The sequence below is a fragment of the Mustela erminea genome, chromosome 4 (genome assembly GCF_009829155.1).
Source record: "Mustela erminea isolate mMusErm1 chromosome 4, mMusErm1.Pri, whole genome shotgun sequence".
Lineage (NCBI taxonomy): Eukaryota > Metazoa > Chordata > Mammalia > Carnivora > Mustelidae > Mustela > Mustela erminea.
The window spans coordinates 42214588-42230222 of record NC_045617.1 but is presented as its reverse complement, the minus strand read 5'-3'; positions in this window follow the sequence as shown (position 1 = coordinate 42230222).

Sequence of the window (15635 nt, the reverse complement as noted above, 5' to 3'; positions counted from 1 at the left end):
CCAAACTGGACTCCTAAGCAAGAACACTGGACATTTGTAACAGATGATTACAGAAATTGAAAGGAATTTCAGCTTGTGGCCTGATGAGATGTCTCTCTAGCCTGGTATGGTAAAAGGGTTGACCCACCTGTGATTTTTGCTACCAAATTGTTGCCCGCTGGGCAATTCAATTCAAGGGGACACAGTTTCCTTATACATAAAAATCTGGAAAATATTCTATTTATTATTCCTTTAGAAATATCATTTTCCTCGGGGTGCCTGGGTGACGTCCGACTCTTGGTTTCAGCTTGGGTCATGATCTCAGAGTCATGAGATTGAGCCGCACATTGGGCTCTGTGCTCAGCATGGAGTCTTCTTGAGATTCCCTCTCCCTGTTTCTCGGCCCCTTCCCCTGTGCACTCTCTCTCTCTCTTTCTAAAATAATTAAATGAAATCTTTAAGAAAACTTAAACAACTTCAGTTCTGAAATTTTCTATCATGATCTATTATAAGGAGAATCCTAACGTCAAGACCACAACTGCAACTGGCTGAAATATTCTCTCCTTCATCACCTTCTGGAGGAAGCCTTTCTTTCCCCTTTCTCCAGTTCTTTTTCCCTTTAATAGATGTTTTTGTTAATAAGGAACCCATTGGGTGGGTGGATGGGAATACGGAAAAAGAAAAAGAAACAGAAGGAAAGTAGAAAATAAAAAAGATTTCTCCAGAATACCTGTAACTCCTAGTGTCCCTTAAATACTAAAAAAGAGACGCTTGAGACAATATATGAAATATGTGGTCTGAAACTTTGCCTACTATGAAGCTCATCTTTCATAAACAGCCTCCAGGGTCTGACTTGGAGAATTTCTGGCATATTCTGTAAGGGTAACTCCCTAGTAATTCATTCTGCTCTAAAAGACCTCAGAGAAATGGACTGGTTTAGGAATAACCCTGAAAGAGCACATTGAGACAAAGTATGGATACTTTATTTTGTTTGATTAAAAAATGATTCAAAGATAATACAATGTCAGGATGACATTTTTTAAGTGACCTCACAATAAAACATTGGGGCTAATATGCTCAACTGTTTGAGTCACTGAAGCAAACCATGGGTTCAAAAATCAAGTTGATCATTTCATTCTCAGTCTTAATTATCTTTGAGTATAAATAACACTTAAAAGCTACTGTCTTAATGAAACTAAAACATGCTCATCATAGTGAAAAGTTTTGTGATAAAAAAAGTCAAAATCTCCTCCTCCTACCCCTATCTCTCAACTCTTTACCAAGAGATATTTGCTATGAAGAGTGATGTATATCCTATTATACATTGTTTGTGTGTATAATCGGTTAAGAGAATTAAAGGGCAAATTCCCAGAAATGGGATTTTGGAGTGAAAGTTTTGTATATTTCAAACACTGACAGAAAATGCCAATTGCATACCAATCCCTTTATTTTACTTAATTTTTTAAAAGATTTAAAAAAGATTTAAAGATTTAGAGAGAGAGAGAAAGCACAAGCAGGAGGGACAGCGGGAGAGGTAGGGAAGTGGGTGGAGAGAGAGAGAATATCAAGCGGACTCCACATCGAGTGTGGAGCCTGACATGGAGCACAGTCTCTCGATCCTGAGATTGTGACCCTGAGATCACACCTGAGCCAAAACCAAGAGTTGAACGGTCAGCCAACTGCACCACCCAGGCACCCCATACTGAGCCCTTTAAATGGACATGATCAAGTCATTTATACACATGGCTGGAATGAAGTAAAAACCCAGTCTAGCTTATCTCTAAGATAGCACTGGGGGAGCTCAAAGACAGTAAATCAGTACTACCCTCCAGGAACTTTGGAAATTGTTAGAGAAGGGGGTACTCTGCTGTCACCATGGTTGGGAGGATGGACTAAGAGGCTGGGATGTTAGACATGCTGCAATTTACAGGGCAGTCTCACACAATTAAACACCTGTCCTTTGTCTCATACAATTTACAGATGTTTTGGTGGGCATTTATGTTGGTGAAGAGCCTTTATTACTCTGTGCCCAGAGCCTACCATTTTTGTGCATAAGTCCATCCAAAGTTCTTTGATGTCTTTTCCTTTGTCATGTTTTTAATACACATTAAACTTTCCAGGAATACAACCACTATGTAAACTGAGAGTGAAACATTTTGAAAAATTACATCACTATGGCATTTATGTCCTAAATCAACATATCTTTATTGGTCTCTCTGTATAACTAGTGCATTCACGGTAATTCTATGTATTATCTGACTATGCCACAACTATGCCTAAGCTTATACAGAATGATATATACGTACATTAATAAATTGTTTCTTTGGGGTTCTTATATTTTTAGGGTGTGATATTAAGTTTTCTTCAAAAAGCAGGTGTGTAATAAGTTATATTATTTATAAATTTTATTTTGCTTAAGTTTAGGTGATAGTACAAAATATTTGTTATCAAAAAAAAGGTATTTGTGGGGCACCTGGGTGGCTCAGTGGGCTAAAGCCTCAGGTCATGATCCCGGGGTCCTGGGATCGAGCCCCACATTGGGCTCTCTGCTCAGTGGGGAGCCTGCTTCCTCCTCTCTCTCTCTGCCTACTTGTGATGTGTCTGTCAAATAAATAAATTAAAATCTTAAAAAAAAAAAAAAAAGGTATTTGTGTCTTAAACCCACCATTCTAGGGAACATTCCTGCTTCCTGATTAAGATGGGTCCTGCTGGCTTGCCTGACTTCCAGTTCTCGGATGACTCTGGGCTTGTCAGGCTCTGGGAGACTTTCTTCACCCGCCAGGCCCCGAACCTACAGGCAGAGTGTTACTCCAATCTTACATAGCTGTTCTAGAGAACCAGCTCTGTCAGGGCAATTTTGTCTGGTGTTTACCAAAGGGACCGGCAATTTGTGGATGAAAGTTCTTCTCTCTGTTCCTAGGAGAAAGCAGGTGACAGTGGAGCACACTAATGAGAAATAAAAACATGAAGATACTCACTTCCTGAGGCCTGCCAAGTATCTAGTGAGTGTGCATCACTGGTCACCTAGGGGACAAGAAGCTATATGATGGGTAACAATTCTCACCACTACAGCAAGTAGGTCCGTAGTTAAGATCTTCACATATAATCAGAGAACATTGTTGTTGCTACAATTACTATTTTCTATTGGAAATACTGCCATAGACTTCTTATTATAAAAGTAGAAAATATGGGACACCTGGGTGGCTCAGTGGGTTAAGCCTCTGCCTTCAGCTCGGGTCATGATCTCAGGGCCCTGGGATCGAGCCCCACATCCAGCTCCCTGCTCAGTAGGGAGCCTGCTTCCTCTTCTCTCTCTCTGCCTGCCTCTCTGCCTACTTGTGATCTCTGTCTGTCAAATGAATAAATAAAATCTTTTTTTAAAAAAGGGTGGGGTGCCTGGGTTGCTCAGTGGGTTAAAGCCTCTGCCTTCGGCTCAGGTCATGATCCCAGGGTCCTGGGATCGAACCCCATGTCAGGCTCTCTGCTCAGTGGGAAGCCTGTTTCCTCCTCTCTCTCTGCCCGCCTCTCTGCCTACTTGTGATCTCTCTCTCTTTGTGAAATAAATAAAACTTTAAAAAAAGGCAGCAAATGCTTATTATAAAAATTTAGAGTGTTGGAAAGCATGGATAATAAAACTAAAAGTATTTAAAATCTTATTACCCAGAAATGATTATTTGGTGTATATTTATCCAAACTGATTATTCTACCTCTCTACATAATTATATATATGTATTTTACAAGTGTGGGTAATATACAATCTGATTTCACTTTAAAGGGAACATATCACCTAAAAATACATCCTGGATATTCATGTAATTGTAATTGTCAATGATTCTAATGCTACTGAGTTAGTTTTTTCTTTTATTATTGCTTCAAGTCCATCTCACATTCATCATTTAATCATTATTTAACCATGATTTTCTACTAATTTCTCTAATAGCACATTTTGCAGAGAAAATTCCTTTTGATTTGTTATACTCCACTAAAATAGAAGTTTTCATATGATGGTAGGAATCTTGTAACCTTGAAGCCTAGACTAGAACTTGCTAGACTGGTGCTCAGTAGAAGTAAATGGATTAATAGATGTATCCATCTATACCCCCAAATATAAGACATTGCATGTATTATTTAGAAACATAAGGAAATGTTTTTTCTTTTATTTCATATAAGAAAAAACTTTTGGAGGGCCCTAAACAAATTCATATTGTATGGAACTGGTTAGGATTCCATCAGAGAGGATAAAAAGCATGATGTGGAAAGGAGACTGGACATTCAAGGTGGCAACACCTTGGATCCCATGGCTGTAATGATAAGACACACCACCTTGTCATTGCGTCCTTTGATCTAGATCTTCTAACAGATGCTGTCTTATGGTAACCAAACTCACAAGACACTGAGGTACATAAGCTGAAATGGTGATGAAGGGTAAGTGCTGTTAACTTGTGATTCTTCTCATCAGCACAATCTGTCTGTGCATAGTAAGTTAAATTACTACTAGAAGGTAGTTGGTAGGCATGGGAATGAGAAGGAAGGTTGATGACCTTACCAGCTGCTGTCATGAAGCTGTCAGGAAGCTAAGCCATCTCCATCACAAGGACCTACTGAGGGAGTGAAGAAGCCCTAACAGCTGATCGGGGCACCCCTCCCCTGAACCACTGTGACAGAATCAGACCTCCTGTACTCACCCCGCATGCTGGTAACAGAAAAAGAATATATAAAAGTAAATTATGAAACATGAATAAAATGAAGACTCATGAACGTAATTGCCCAACCTAAGAGTCAGTAAATTTCTAATACTTTAAAAAATGCCTATTTATACTCGTCTGTCCTATACACTATCTCCCCATCAGAATAACTGACCTCCTGAAATTTGTATGACATTGCCTTGCTTTTTTTTTCCAAATAAATTTTATCACCTATTGATCACCAAAATACCGTTTTTAGTATTTATAAAAATGATGTTGTACTGTAGATTGCTTACTTTACTTAGCTTTTTATAGATAAGATTCATTTGATTTTTTTATTAGCTATTTTTATTTTCACTTCTAAATGGTCTATCTTTGTGTGCATATATGCACGATGCTTGTTGTTATACACATTCTCTTGGCTGTCTCTAGATCAGAGACATGTGTTGCTAATGGATAAACATGCCTACGAATGGAAATGCTGGGTTACACTGTATGAGTGTATGTGACTCAGGTTTATAATGCCATTATTTCCAAAAATGCCTGTACACTTTATTCTCCTGTCTTCAGTGAAGAATACTTCAGCTTGCTTCACATCACCATCAAAATTTCATGTTGTCAGACTTTCTACTTTCTTTCCAATTTACTAGGTATAAAGTTGTATCTCATTTTGAGGCAAAACTGTCTGGGCTTGGTGTTTCCCATGTAGGAAGATTTTAAACTACTGCTTCAGTTTCTTTAATGGTTACAGACATTCCTAGATTTCTCTTTCTTCTTTCTGTGGGTTGGTTAAGTTGTATTCTTGCAGGAATTTGTCAATATCAAACAATTACCAAATATATTGGCATAAACTTTCTACATGCTCTTGATCCTTTAGATTTCTAGCAGATTTGCATAAAGTCTGCCTGTTATTTCCTATCATTATTTATTTATGCCTAATTTCTGTTTTCTTGATCATTCCTGCAAGAGGTTCATTTGAGAGCTATTCAGAGGCCAGGAATTTTTAGATATTCCACAAAGAGCATCAATGTGCCGAATCATTGACATTTGCTTTGGTGGGGTTATTTTTATCCAAGAATTTTCAACTGGTCAACCAAATTATTATTACACAATATGCTTGTGCTACAAACAGAAAAACTGTTATATTTTTGTTTGATCTTCCTCTTTTTTTTCCCCCTTTCTTCTTTGTCTTCCTTTTTCTTCTCCTTTTGATAGAAAAGAAATCTTTGCTACTGGATAAAATCACTTTTGGATTTTTTAATTGTGCAAGAAATATAGAAAATAGAAATATTCTGGTGTATAAAATGAAAAATCAAAATCTTCCTCCTGTCCTGGACCCACTATCTCTAGAAACAATCATTTGTTGTCTTTCATTTCCCTTAAGAGACTTATTATACATCTTAGTTTTTATGTAATCTTGATCATATTATTAATGTGATTCTTCACCATGCTTTTTACTTAATAACATATCATAGAAATTTTTCCTTATCAGCAATTGTAATTATATTTTTGTGTCTATTTAAATAATCTCATTAATGTCTGCTTTTACCTGTATTATCTGTTCCTATCTACTTGACTTTGTTTTCCAATTTCTTTAAAGTAGATGCTTAACTTCTTAATTTTCAGTCTTTTATTTCTAATACATGCCCTTTAAAGTTGTACATGTCTTTTGAAATACATGTTCAGTGTATCCCATAGGTATTGCTATATTAAATTTTCATTTTTTATTATTTCATGTGTTTTTTAATTTATTTTTTCTTTTTCTTTTTTCAACATCTTAATTTTATTTTTTTCCAGTGTGTTTTAAAATAAATTTATATTTTTGTTTCTTTTTTTTGTACTACAAACTTTTAGAACAGTGTTTCCTGACCAAATACCTATGTGAAGACTTTTTACAGTGATCTTTTTGTTATGGATGTCTAACTTAATTGCACTGTGGTCAGAGAATATGATTATGTGATGCAAATCCTTGCTAAAACTTGTCCTGTGACTGAGAACACTCTTGTCATTTGTAAATGCAGTTAATGTAGAAAATGATGGGTGCATTGTATTGTATAAGTCCAAGAGACCACACTTGTTAATTTTGTTGTCCAAATTTTCCATAGCTTTACTAATTTTTTGTCAGCTTGCCTTATTAATATATCAAGAGGGATGTGTTGAATTTTCCACTATGATGATAGATATATCAGTTTTTCCTTAAAGTTCTCTAAATTTAAAAAAAAATGTTTTACTGTAGCCAGAATGTAACATGAAATGTACCCTGCTAATAGATTTTTTTCAGTACACAATACAGTATTTATTGCTAACTATAGGCACAATGTTATACAGCAGATAAGATAAGATCTTATAGTACTTATAATAAGATCTCTAGTACTTATTCATCTTACATAACTGAAACTTTATACCTCTTGGTTAGCAACTCCCTTTTTCTCCTTCTTTCTGGGCTCCTGGCAACTACCTTTCTCCACTCTGCTTCTATTAGTTTCACTATTTTAGACACTTTATATAAATGGAATCATTCAGTATTTGTCCTTCTGTGACTAGTTTATTTCACTCACATAATATCTTCCAGGTTTATTCATGTTGTCATATATGGCAGGATTTCCTTCTTTTTAAATGCTGAATAATATGACATTTTCTTTGTCTAGTAATATATCACTGGACATCGAGTTTGCGACAATGATGCTACAGTGAAGACAGGAGTCCCGTTACCTCTTTGGGATCCTAATTTCAATTATTTTGGATAAATACCCAGAAGTGGATTGATGGATCAAGTGATAGTTCTAGTTTTAATTTCTTGAGGACCTCTCTCCTGCAGGTTTCCGTAGTAGCTATTCCATTTTTCATTCCCACCACCAGTTTTTATAAGGATTCTGATTTTTCACATTCTTTCCAACTCTTATTGTCTTTTTCTTTCTTTTTTTTTTTTTTTTTTTTTTTTAGTAATAGTTACCAACAGGTATGAGGTGATATCTCATTGTGGTTTCACTTTGCATTTTTGTAATGATTAGTGACATGGAACATCTTTGCATATAACTGATGGCCATTTGTATGTCTTCTCTTGAGAAATGTCTTCAGGTCCTTAGCTCATTTTTTTTTTTTAACATTTTATTTATTTGTTTCATTGACAGAGAGAGAGACAGCGAGAGAAGGAACACAAGCAGGGGGAGTGGGAGAGGGAGAAGCAGGCTTCCCATCCAGCAGGGAGCCCAACACAGGGCTTGATCCCAGGCCCCAGGGATCATGACCTAAACCAAAGGCAGATGCTTAACAATTGAGCCACTCAGGCGCCCCCTCAGCTCATTTTTTAATACCTTTTTTTGTTGCTGTTGAATTGTAGGAGTTACTTACCTATTTTGCAAATTAGCTCATGATTAGATATAGGGCATGCAAATATATATTTTTTTAATTTTGTAAGTTGCCTTTCACTCTGTCAGTTGTTTCCTTTGCTGTGAAGAAGCTTTTCTATTTGATGTAGTCACACTTGTCTGTGTGACTTGTTTAGCTTTGGTTGTGTGTGTTTTTGATACCATATCCATGAATTCATTGCCAAGATCAATGTCATGAAGCTTTTCACTGCATTTTCTTATAGGAGTATTATAGTTTTAGATCTTACATTTAAGCTTATACTCCATTTTGAATTGATTTCTGTATATGGTGTAAAATAAGGGTCCAATTTTATTCTTTTGCACGTCAATATCCAGTTCCCAACACCATTTGTTGAAAAAACTATCATTTCTCATTGTGTATTCTTCACAGTCTCATTGAAATTAGTTGACTGTGTATGTGTGAATTTATTTCTGGGCTCTCCATTCTGTTGCCATCAGTCTTTATGTCTGTCTCTGTGCCAGTAAATACTGTTTTAATTACTGGAGCTTTGTAATCAGGGGGTGTGTTGACTTCAGCTTTCTTTTTCTTATAATTGTTTTGGCTATTTGGGGTTCCTTTTGGTTCCATGTGAATTGGAGAAATGGTTTTCTATTTCTGTAAAAAATGCTATTGGAATTTTGATAGGATTACATTGAATCTGTAGATCATTTTGGGTAGTGTGGACATTTTAACAATATTGTCTTCCAATCAGAGTACATGAGATGTCTTTCCATTTGTATCTTCTTTTATTCCTTTCATCATGTTTTGTAGTTTTCAATATATGTCTTTTACCTCCTTAGTTAAGTTTATTCCTAACTATTTTATTCTTTTTGATGCTATTATAAATTGAATTATTTCACTATTTTCCTTTTCAGATAATTCATTGTTACTATATAGAAATGCACCTGATTTTTGTGTGATTTTGAATCCTATAATTTTACTGAGATTGTTTATTACTTCTAACAGTGTGTGTGTGTGTATGTGTGTGTAATCTTTAGGGAAGATATATATAAAACCCTATCATCTGCAAACAGGGACAATTTTACTCCTTCCTTTCCAATTTGGATGCATTTTATTTCTTTTTCTTGCCTAATTGCCATGGGTAAAACCTCCTGTACTATGTTGAATAGAAGTGATGAGAGTAGGAAACCTTGCCTTGTTTCTGATATTGGAAGAAAACCTTTCAGTATTTCACCATTTAGTATGAGATTAGCTGTGAGCTTTTCATGTATGCACTTTGTTGTGTAGAGCTAATTTTCCTATATTCCTATATGAAAATTTGTATCACGAAAGGGTGTTGAATTTTATCAAACATTTTTTTCTGAGATGATCATGTGGTTTTTTCCTTCATCTCTTAATGTGGTTTATTACATTAATTGTTTTTTGTGTGATAAACCAGGCTTGCTTTCCAGGGATACATCCTGTTTGGTCATGGTTTATGATCCTTTCACTATGTTGTTGAATTCAGTTTGCTAATATTCTGTTGAGGATTTTTGTATCTATATTCATCGGGAGCATTGGCCTATCGTTTTCTTTTCCTGTAGTATTTTTATCTGGCTTTGGTATCAGGGTAGTTCTGGCCTTATATAGTAATTTTGGGAGTATTCCTTCCTCTTCAATTTTTGGAAGAGTTTGAAAGGATAGGTGTTAATTCTTTTTAAATGTTTGGCAGAATTCAAAAGTAAGCCATCTAGTTTGAGGCTTGTCTTTGTTGAGAGACTTGGGATTACTTCTTCAGTCTCCTTGTTATTGGTCTGTTTAGACCCCCCAGTTCTTCTTGATTCAGCCTTGGCAAGCCATATGTTTCTAGGAATTTATCCATTTCCTCTAGGTTATTCAGTTAGTTGGCATATAATTGTTCATTGTGGTTTTTTATGGTCTTTCTTTATTCCTGTGGCATCTGTTATAATGTCTCCTCTTTCATTTCTGACTATTAATCTGAATATTCCTTTTTATTCTAGTCTAGTTAGAGACTTACTGATTTTATTTATATTTTTAAAATGCCAACTCCTACTTTTGTTGATTTAAAAAATATTTCTGTTCTGTATTTGATTTATTTCTGCTCTGATCTTTATTATTTCCTCCCTTCTGCTCACTTAGGCTTAGTTTGTTCTTTTTTATCTAGTTCATTGAGTGTATAGTTTTGCTGTGTACTTGAGATCCTCTTTTTTTAATGTAAGAATTTATTTCTCTAAACTTCTTTTACAACTGTTTATGCTACATCCCAAAAGTTTTGAAATGTTATGCTTTTGTTTTCACTTGTCTCAAGATATTTCCTATTTTCTCCTTCAATTTCTTCTTTGATCCTTTGGCTACTCAAAAGCATATTGTTTAATTTCCACATATTTCTCAACTTTCTAGTGTTCCTTATGCTATTGCTTTCTAGTTTCATAATGGTCAGAAAAGTTACTTGTTAAGATTTAAGTCTTCTTAAATTTGTTACCACTTGTTTTGTGACCTATGCACCTGAGTAGAATGTATATTCTGCTACTGTTGGGTGGAATGTTCTGTCTATGTCTGTTAGGTCTATTTGGGATATAATGTTGTTCAAGTTCACTGTTTATTTGTTGATTTTCTGTCTGGCTGTTCTCTGTATTATCAAAAGAGGGGTATTAAAGTCTCCTACTTCATTATTATATTGCTCTCTATTTCTCCCTTCAGATCTGCCAATGTTTGCTTTATATGTTAGGTGTTTGATGCTAGGTACAATCATAATTATAATTGTTATATTTTTCTGGTCAATTGACCCTTTTATCATTATATTATATCCTTCTTTATCTCTTGTGGCAATTTTTGACTTAAAGTCTATTTTGTCTGATATAAGTATAGCCACTGTGGCTCTCTTTTGGCTACCATTTACACAGAATATTTTTTCCATCTCTCCACTTGCAGCCTATTTGTGTCCTTAAATCTAAAGTGAGTCTCTTTTAAATAGCATATAGTTGGATCTTATTTTTTTAAATCCACTCAGCCATTCTACGTCTTTAGTCATAAGCAGCAGCCTTTTTCAGAAATCACGCACACCACTCTAACATCTATTCTTAAATTAACAAAGTCTAAAGTTAATTCATTTCTTACTATCATCTTGACAAATACATAGATGTTAGAACAATTTATACTTAGAACATAGACTTAGAACACTACTCCCTTTAAATTTATATGCAGTTTTTATCCATTTTATATGGTTTTTAACTCCACAGATTAGCATAATTATTAGTATTACCATTTAATAGCGACAGCATTTGTTTATATATACCAATATATTTACTGATTTCTTTTTCCACTATTTGTTCTTGAATCTCAGACCTTTCTGGTAATATTTTCTTCTGTCCTGAAATGCTAGTTCATTTATACTTTTACTTAGGCTGAGTTCAAACCCTGGAGTTGCTATTTACTAGCTGTGTGACCTTGGACCTTAACCTCTCAGTAAAATGTGGATAATGAGAGTGCCTACCACATAGAATTATTTTGAGGATAATTAGCTAATAAATACAAGGAACCTGGCACGTAGTGAGTGCTATTTAAGTGTTAAATAGATTTTTGAAGTTTAAAATTTCCTTTACTGAAAGTCTGTAGTGATAACTTTCTCAGTTTTTGTTTTTCTGGAAATATATTTATTTTACTTTCATTTTTGAAAGACAGTTTTTTTGAGAGATAATTTAGTTGAGTACACAATTTGCTTTAAAGGTAAATTATACTGTCACTGGCTACCATTATTATTGTTAAACAGGGTGCTTTGTCTAGTTGTCATTCTCTTTAAATGATTTATCAGATTTATCTCTTCTCTCAGGTTACTTTTAAGATTGTCTATTTTTCCTTGATATTTGTGTTAGTCAGAGTTCTCCAGAGAATGCAGAACCATATATATACAAAATAGGAATTGGCTCACATGATAATGGAGGCTGAGAAGTCCCACAATCTGCCATCTGCAAGCTGGAGAACCAGGAAATCTAGTGGTGTAATTCAGTCTGAGTCCAAAGCCTGAGAACCAGGGGGTGGAGGGTGGTGATGGTGTAAGTCCTGGTCCAAATTTGAAGGCTTACCAAACAGGAGCACAAATGTCTGAAGGCAGAAGAAAATAGATGTCCCAGTTCAAACAGAGAAAGTGATTAGCCCTTCCTCCACCTTTTTGATCTGTTCAGGTCCTCAGTGGATTGGATGCTGTCCAACCACCCTGAGGAGGGCCATCTGTTTTACTTAGTTCATGAATTCAAATGGTAATTTCTTCAGGAAACATCCTCATAGATATACTCAGAAATAATGTTTTTACCAGTTATCTGGACATACTTTAGCCTGTTAAGTTGACACATAAAATTAATCATCACAATATGCTACACCTTCATGACAATGCCTCTAAGTATGGATTTATTTATTTATTTATTTATTTATGAATTACGTCATCTCTTTTTGTGGATTCATGTCTTTCATCAAATCTGGAAGTTTCTCCAACATTCTCACTTTGGATATTGCCTGTTTTCTATGACCTCTGTTTTCTCTCTCTCTGTGAGATTCTGATCGGATACAACTTAGACTTTCTATTCTATCCTCCAAGTCTCTTAACTTCCCTTTTGTATTTTCTAGTTCCTTGTTTCTCTGAGCTCCATTCTGAGTAAGTGGCACGGATCTATATTTGTGTTCACTCGTCTCTTTAGCTGTGTCTAATTGTTCTTCCCATTCAAATTTGTGTTTTTAATTATAATTTTCATTTCTATGCATTATATTTAGTTCTTTAAGTGTACGTGGATTTTGGGATGGTCCCTTATTCTTTACTCCTTTTTTACTCCACTTCTATTACTTAAACATATTAAGTATAATTATTTTATATCTGATATCTAATAATTCTAATACAGAAGTTTTCAATGGTTGATCATCTTTTATGCATTGTTTTTGCTCACGTTTACTCATTGTACTTTGTTTCCTATGGTTTGAGGAATTTTGATGGGGAGCTTATATTTGGTAGAACTTAATCTGAAGAATCTCACAGACAGAAAGCGAGAACAGAAGCCATAGAAAACAGGCAATATTTGAAACGATAATGTTGGAGAAACTTCCAGATTTGATGAAAGACATAATTCCACAAAAAGAGAAGGCATAATTCATAAATAAATAAATAAATCCATACTAAGAGGCATTGTCATGAAAGTGTAGCATACTGTGATGATTAATTTCATGTGTCAACTTAACAGGTTAAAGTATGTCCAGATAACTGGTAAAAACATTATTTCTGAGTATATCTGTGAGGATGTTTCCTGAAGAAATTACCATTTGAATTCATGAACTAAGTAAAGCAGATGGCCCTCCTCAGTGTGGTTGGGGGAAGCTACTGATTTAGATCTATTTAATCCTCTTCTAAGGTCCTGGCTTCATGTGGAAATCTTGGATGCTGCCTTCTCACCTCACAGGATGTCAATGTCTCAGTCTCCAGATATAAATGTATATCCTCATGTATAAATGTATATGTCATATATATGTATATATGTATGCATATGTTTTTCTTCAACCTATGCTGTGTAACTGATGATTTTTGTAGTTTTAGGTATGGAAGGAGAGTGCAAGTGCAAGATGTAATAAGTTTACTATACAATGTGCTAACCACAGCTCAGGCTCTCATAATTTCAGAATGAATCTAACTCTTGTGTTAAATGACACAATTAAAATTTTATTCAGTTGTGCTTTAAATAGTTTTTAGTCTCTTGTTCTCTTAAGATGATTTATTACTGTTCTCCAACTTTCATTCTGCATAATGTCAAAATCCTTTCTTCAAAATGTTGACTATCTCTAGTATTTCCAGAAGACCTTGAAATTAAAAAAAAAAAATAGAATTAAGAAATCTGTATTCATCACCAACATGTCGACTCCATCCACCAGAATTCAAGTTCTATAAATGCAGGGTTCTGTATGTTATGTTCATCTTCTTCATACAGCACCTAGAACACTTAATATATTAATATAATTCTTAATATTGAATTAATGAATTAATACATTCTATGAAGAGTGAATTCCTTATTTTGAGATTATAGAGAGATATGCCAGATGTAACTCTTATTTCACCATGCAATTACACATAAGTTTCAAAGGTCAGAAATGTTTTTGTATAACTCTTTTTATTTAACCCTACTCTACTAATCTAATGATCATGAAGAACTAGTATTCTGCTGGATCACTGTTACATAAGAATATCTCACAGAGTTATGCATGTTTTTCTAAGTGAGTATAGTCTAGGAATCATGAAATCCCTCTTATGGCACTTCATTCTCGATACTGATTTTATGTATTTATTTATTTACATATATTTATGTATACTATGTATTTACACATGTATTTATTATATATACATAAATATATCAAATCTGTTGCTCTTAGGCCTCCTCTAAAATAATGTGAAAAATGGAGTGTTCCTTCTGTTTGTTGACACGGATAATATCGCAGCCCTGGGGTTTTGGTCCACCAATTTTGTCACTTGGATTCAAGATTTGCTCTACCCTAGAGTGCGTCAGGCAATTCTTCATCAGCCTATGTTATAACCTGTGCTTTTCACAGTTGTATGTATGTAAGGAGATGGCAAGTAGCAATAGAACGATAGCTAGACAGTGTTCCAGGCTACTCTGCTTTGTCAAAGATACATGTTTGAGAGACTGGTTCTCATCCCTATGATTGGTAACTTACCCAATCAGAAAGGTCCGCATAACAGTATTTATTGTTTCAAGGAGAAATGGAAAGCAAAAGGCTCTCTTCCTGTGTTACTTTATTTAACCTCCTTAAGGGGATGTCCATTGAAATTATGTATTCTCCAAACTTTTTCTTAAATCATAATCTTGAGATAATCATCACTTTAAGAACTGAGGTAGATCCAAAAATTAATTAGATGGAGCCCCTGGCCTTGAAGATCTTACAATGTAGCAGGGAAAACAGACATGGATACATAAACTTGTATGCAATAGAAGTCCTAGAATTGGATATAGAGTGGCTGTGAAGTATAAAAGTCAGTGCAAGAGACATTCTAATCATAGAAAACAGCTTACATAAGGCTCAAAAATATAAATAAGGATGACATGTCTCCCAAGGGGAAGGTTTAAAGTACCTAGAGAGAGGAGTGTGGAAGCAAGGAAATCTAAAAAGGGAATTTGGGGAACATTTCTTAAAAGCTATTGTATGTCAATCTTAAGAAATTTGGACTTAAGGACTTATCAGATTCATCATATGTAAGATAATAGAGTGGAGGAGAGATAGGCTGAAGACATGAAAACCAGTTAGAATGCTTTGGGGAAAGCTTAGAAGGAGCAATAACAAAGTCTTCAGCTTGGACCTTGGCCTTCAGTTGAATTGAAAACCTCAAAAGTCTTGAGGGCTCTGCAGGTAGTTTGAATGAGTAAGGGGTTGGGTATGAGACAATAGAAGATTGTGAAGACAGAAAGACTATTCAAGTTCAATGTAAAAAGTAACAACAACAACAACATCTCCATTGGTCAAATCAAGCTCATCCATAGCACAGAATTGGCCCTTGGTCACTTTGCCACCCCTTGGTCAACATAGAATGACCTATTTATTCTTTTTTTTTTTTTTTAAGAGAGAGCTACCTTGATCTTCTCTGGTAGATTGGGC